Here is a 6,514-nt window from a genome sequence, read left to right as displayed (position 1 = left end):
ATGTTGCTTCATGGTATCATTATATTACTATAGAGAAACATGACAGATGTTTTGACAAGAATTGTGTTCCAACCTTTCCTGAAACATTTTATCAAGTAATTCATCAAGTCTTCATCTTCACTTTGTCTGAAATCGGTTTTATCTACTATGTGTTATGTGGAATATTACACCTGTAGTTCCCAGAATAATGGCCAGTGTACTTTCCAGCTATTGGAATGGCTTCATCTTAAAACAGGTCACTCTTAGATTAGGACTTGCGCAGCACATGATTTTTGTTATGGTATGTTTTTGGTTCTTGTGTTAGTAACTAGAGCACAAAACTATACCAGTGTGTGTGTGCGTGCAGATGCTGCTTTCTAGTATTGTTGATACTTGAGCTAATTCCTCTTTCCATCTCATGACCAAAATCAAGAGCAGAATTCGCACATAGGCTTTGTTTGTACGTGCAATAGCCCAGGCTTCCAGCTAATGTCTCTGCTGTATGATTATGAGGCAGAGGCACCGGGCTCCCACATTAATAAGGTATACCAATTTGGCCATATATTGTTAAATAGGCAGGTGTAACATTTAGTTTCTGTGGTTAACTGTATTAAATTTTTCCCTATTTAAAAAAAAAAAAGATACCTGTGAAACGCCAGTGTTGGCTGACAGGCTGGAAATCTAATGTATTGATTGGGCCCCAATTTAAATATACAAGTGCATAGTCTGTGAGTTAGAGCTTGTCACGGTTTTACTGATCTCATATTGCTTAACAGATCCCATTTGCATGGAAGTTTAACACAAGTCAGTTTTGGTCATAACTAGTAATTTTATCCTTACCAGCCATTTTGCTGTCGTCTGATCTAGGTGGTTAAATTAAATTGTGAAACTTAAAAACGGCTGGTTAATTTTGGGATTAACCAGCCCCTGAGGTTTGTACACCAAAAGGTGCACAGGTTACCTGTAATAAAGATCTGAGATTGGACATGGAGGAGGACTTTCGGTTGGCCTCAAAGAAGTTCTGGCAAACCATCCGGAGACTCAGGAAGGGGAAGCAGGGCTGGACTCAGGCTGTGTTCAGCCAGGGAGGGGAACTGTTGACCCAGATTGGGGATGTTGTCGAATGGTGGAAAGAACACTTTGAGGAGCTCCTGAACCCGACCTGAGGAGGTAGAGTCTGAAGACTCAGGGGAAGCCCCACTCATATCCCTGGCAGAGGTCTCTGAGGTAGTTAAAAAGCTCCTCGGTGGCAAGGTCACCGGGTGTGGATGAGATTCGCCCTGAGATGCTGAAGGCTCTGGACATTGTTGGGCTGTCTTGGTTGACACGCCTCTTCAGTGTCGCATGGAGGTCAGGGACAGTACCTGTGGAGTGGCAGACTGGGATGGTGGTTCCCATATTCAAAAAGGGGGACCGGAGGGTGTGCTCCAATTATCGGGGCATCACATTGCTCAGCCTCCCTGGGAAAGTCTAAGGTGCTCGAAAGGAGGCTCCGACTGATTGTCGAACCTCAGATCCAGGAGGAACAATGCGGATTCCATCCTGGCTGTGGAACAATGGACCAACTCTTTACCTTTGTGGAAGTGCTGAGGGGGGCATGGGAGTTTGACCAGCCAGTCTACATGTGTTTTGTGGACTTGGAGAAGGCTTACGACCGTATACCCTGGGCACTCTGTGGGGGGTACTGCGGGAGTATGGGGTACCAGGGCAGTTGCTACAAGCCATCCGGTCCTTGTATAACCAAAGTAAGAGCTGTGTCCGCATTCTTGGCACAAAGTCAAACACATTTTCAATGGGTGACAGACTCCGCCAAGGTTGTCCCTTGTCTCCGATTCCGTTTGTGATATTCATGGACAGGATCTCAAGGCGCAGCCAAGGTGAGGAGTGTGTCTGTTTTGGGAACCTCAGAATTGCATCTCTGCTCTTTACAGATGATGTAGTTTTGTTGGCTTCATCAGAACGTGACCTCCGGCGCGCACTGGGGTGGTTTGCAGCTGAGTGTAAAATGGCTGGGATGACCGTCCGCGGTGGCGTAGCGGTCTAAGCATCGGCTTGGTGTCGATGCAGTTGCCCACTGGGGACTGGGGTTCGCGCCCCGGTCTCGTCAGATCCGACTATGGCCGGACTCGGTGAAGCAGCAATCATTGGCAACGCTGTCTTCGGGAGGGGGGCGGAGTCGGCTTGTGTTCGTCATGTGAATGCGTCTCTGTGTGTGTCGGAAAAACAGTGGTTCGGCTTGGATTCGCCTTGTCACGAAAGTGGGGAGGCGCTTTCCTTCGAGACTGCCGGCCGGAGAGATGCAGTTGGCGAACGCATGCAATACGAGGGTGGGTGTTTGAATTAAAATAGGGATCAATTGGCCACTAAATTGGGAGAAAAAAGGGAAAAATCAGAAATAAATTTATAAAAAAAAAAAAAAATGGCTGGGATGAGAGTCAGCACCTCCAAGTATGAGGCCATGGTTCTCTACCGGAAAATGGTGGATTGCTCCCTCCGGGTTGGGGATGACTTGTTGCTTCAAGTAAAGGAGTTCAAGTATCTCAGGGTCTTGTTCACGAGTGAGGGTAGGGTAGAATGGAGTGGGAGATTGACAGGCGGATTGGTGCAGCATCAGTAGTAATGCAGACATTGTACTGGACCATTGTGGCAAAGCAGGAGCTGAGCCGGAAGGCAAACCTCTCAATTTTCCATTCAATCTTCGTTCCAATCTTCGCCTATGGTCATGAGCTTTGGGTAGTGACGGAAAGGGTGAGATCGCGGATACAAGCGGCTGAAATGAGTTTCCTCCATAGGGTGTCTGGGCTCAGCCTTAGGGTGGGGAGCTCGGACATCCAGAGGGAGCTTGGAGTAGAGCCGCTGCTCCTTCGTATCAAAAGGAGCCAGTTGAGATGATTCAGGCATCTGATTAGGATGCCTCCTGGGCGCCCCTTTGGAGGTTTACCGGGCACGGCCAACTGGGAGGAGACCCCGGGGTAAACCCAGAACTCACTGGAGGGACTACATGTCCAATCTGGCCTGGGAACACCTTGGGATCCCCCAGGAGGCGCTGGAGGGCATTGCTGGGGAGAGGGACATCTGGAGTGCCCTACTTAGCTTGCTGCCACCACGACCCGACCCCGGAAAAGCGGCTGAAGATGAGATTGGACGTGGTTCAAACACTTGATAAATGTAGGGCCTATATCATGTGCATTTACAGAGCTGACTTTAACAGTATTTCCTTCAAAAACAGCTTCAAAATGCCAACTGTCAAAGGGAAATGTTTGATCACAAAGTTAGGATCCATGTAAGATGGGATCAGGGACCATATAGAGTTGAGGTTTTGTTATTGAAATGTTCAGATCAGACTGGGAATTTGTGGTATTTTCTTTTTTTTTATGCCTCGATGAGCCATAGGTCAAGGGTCAAATTATGTATTGATGGCATCATTCAGCAACACATCATTGAGGCCCCATGTTATGTTCCTCAGCCTCTCATATTAATCAACTGAGATGAGCTTGTAAATCTTTGTTTCACTGATGCAATCTTTAGTGGGCCCATAACATGGATTTGGAGCAGATGGGTTTTGTTTATTGTAACATGAAAATATTACATCTTGATTGCCTTTATAGCCTTTAACTTGGCCGTTTGTGTTTTGATCTTCTTTGACAATTATGACTGTGGTGTGTATGCGACGGTTGAAAATTAATGCATTGGCCCTTTAAAATATAATTTTTGTCTGGTATTTGTTTCAACCTTGTTATATTACCTCAAGACCCCTTAAAACAAAAACTAGATGGATTTCTTTTTTTGCCTCAGAATTATTGTGTAACCAATACCATTTTTGTTTATTAATGCTTGAGCCTGGATTCCTAATCAATGTTTTGGAAGCAGACAGCCTAGTTTGACCATACAATGAAATGTATAAATATTCATGCAGCTATTCTGTATAATGTTCTGATGAACTTTTATAATGACATTCGTAGGATGCAATATTGATTTGAAAAAAATCTTACACATGGAATAAAACAAATGCACACTGTTGATGGGTTAGTGTTTTGTTTGTTTTGTTTTTCCTCCCTTCACTAAGCCATTGAGGAAAACAGGCTCTATATACACCGATTAGCCTGGTCCCATTGCCTGGTCCTCATGTGAGTCTGCATGCAAGGCCACACGAGGGTGACAGTGTGCATCTCTTGCCCATGTACTGATCTGTCTATTGTCTCTGACATACTGATGATTGCCACTTCTCTGTGAGTTTGTGTATGGTCTGGGTAGACTGTTTAACTGAATTGTCCTTCTGGGATAAATAAAGTTGTCTGAATCTGAAAACAAAACTACCTGCCTAATATTGTTTAGGTCCCCCTCATGCTGCCAAAACAGCTCTTACCCATCGAGGCATGGACTCCACAAGACCTCCGGATGTGTCTTCTGTTATCTGGCACCAAGATGTTGGCAGTAGATCCTTTATAAGTCCTGTAAGTTGCGAGGTGGGGCCTCCATGGATCGGACTTGTTTTTCCAACACATCCCACAGATGCTCGATTGGATTGAGATCTGGGGAATTTGGAGGCCAAGGCAACACCTTACATTCTTTGTCATGTTCCTCAAACCATTCGTGAACAATTTCTCCAGTGTATCAAGGCACATTATCCTGTTGAAAGGGGCCACTGCCATCAGGGAATACCGTTGCCATTAAGGAATGTACCTGGTCTGTTGATGTTTAGGTATGTGGTATGTGTCAAACTAACATCCACATGAATGCCAGGACTCAAGGTTTCCCAGCAGAACATTACCCAGAGTATCACACTGCCTCCGGCACCTTGCCTTCTCCCCATATTGCATCCTGGTGCCATCTCTTCCTCAGGTAAAATGCACCCGGTCATCCACATGATGTAAAAGAACATGTGATTCATCATACCAGGCCATCTTCCGCTGCTCCAGGGTTCAGTTCTGACGCTGACATGCTCATTGTAGGTGCTTTCGATGGACAGTTGTCATCATGGGCACTCTGGCCAGAGTGTGACTACGCAACTCCCGCACAGTGCCTTGTAAAAGTATTCAGTCCCCTTGAAAGTCATTGCTAATTTCTGGATTATAAAAGATACATCTGTTCCTGAACAATATATTTTTGCAAATTATAACAGCATATTCACAAAGCCAAAATTAGTTTTGCTGATATTTTAATTAATAAGTAAAAACTAAAATATAGTGCTTGTGTAAGTATTCAACCCCCCATAATACTTTGTAGAGTACCCTTTTGCTGCAATAACAGCCATGATTCTCTTGGGGTAAGTATTTACAAGCTTTGCACATTCTTCTGGAGTAATTTTTGCGCATTCTTCTGGGCAGAATTTGTACAGGTCTTGCAGGTTTGTGGGATGGCGCCTCTGGAGTGTGATTTTCAGTCTGTGCCACAGATTTTCAATGGGGTTGAGGTCCAGATTTTGACTTGTTCACTCCAAAACGTTCACCTGAGCCATGGCATTGTTGCTTTAGTCTTGTGCTTAGGATCATTGTCCTGCTGGAAGGTGAACCTTCTCCAAAGCTTGAGTTTTATAGCAGACTGCAACAGGTTTTCTTCCAATATTGCCCTATATTTAGCTCCATCCATTCTTCCCGCAATTTGAACAAGATTCCCAGTGCCTGCAGATGAAAAGCAACCACATAGCATTATGCTGCTGCCACCATGCTTCACTTTAAGGGGGGGGGGGGGTTAGGACATTAGCAGGGATAGGTTTGCGCCACACAACGTTTTGAGTTTTGGCCAAAAAGCTCAGGTCTCATCTGACCACAAAACCTTTACCCACATCCCAACTGGGTCTCTCATGTTTGGTAGCAAACTCTAAGCATGCTTTTATATGCATAGTTTTGAGTAACGGCTTCTTCCTTGCCACCCTCCTATACAGGCCAGATTTATGGAGAACCTGTGATATGGTTGACTCATTCACATTTACACCAGTTTCAGCCACTGATCTCTGGAGCGCCTTCAAAGTGATTTCAGGATCATCTGTGGCTTTCCTCACCAGCCCACATCTTGCTAAGACACTTAGCTTTGAGGGATAGCCTGTCGTACAAAGTGTCTGGGTGGTGTGATACAGCTTCCACTTTCTGACAATGGATCCAACTGTGTTCCGTGGTGTAAAGTTAAAATAAAAACTCAAATATCATGAAGCTGTGTTTTGGAATCTTTAGTGAAACTTTTGCATAACGACAACGGTACAACTGCTAGTGCATCTGCTATCCATGGCTACTAACACACCTCTCTTACGCTCCTACTTCCGGGCTTAACGCTTAATTTAGAGTGCCCCCTTGTGACCAGAATGAACATTAAAACTAACACCAGAAACATTACTAAACATGTTACAAAGCATGGACATTACAACTCTCCTTTCCTTACATTTTTTAACAATAACTATTAACCAATCCAACTCAAACATTCTCTTGCATTATACCTTTTAGTCAGTTCACTTTAAAGTCAGTGAGGTATGATGGGGGTCTTCTGTTTATCCTGACTGGGTATCTCTGAACAGGTGACTGTGGCCCAGGGGGGGTTAGGG

This window comes from Lampris incognitus, chromosome 7 (genome assembly GCF_029633865.1).
Source record: "Lampris incognitus isolate fLamInc1 chromosome 7, fLamInc1.hap2, whole genome shotgun sequence".
In the NCBI taxonomy this organism is placed as follows: Eukaryota; Metazoa; Chordata; class Actinopteri; order Lampriformes; family Lampridae; genus Lampris; species Lampris incognitus.
This window is presented reverse-complemented; position numbering follows the sequence as displayed.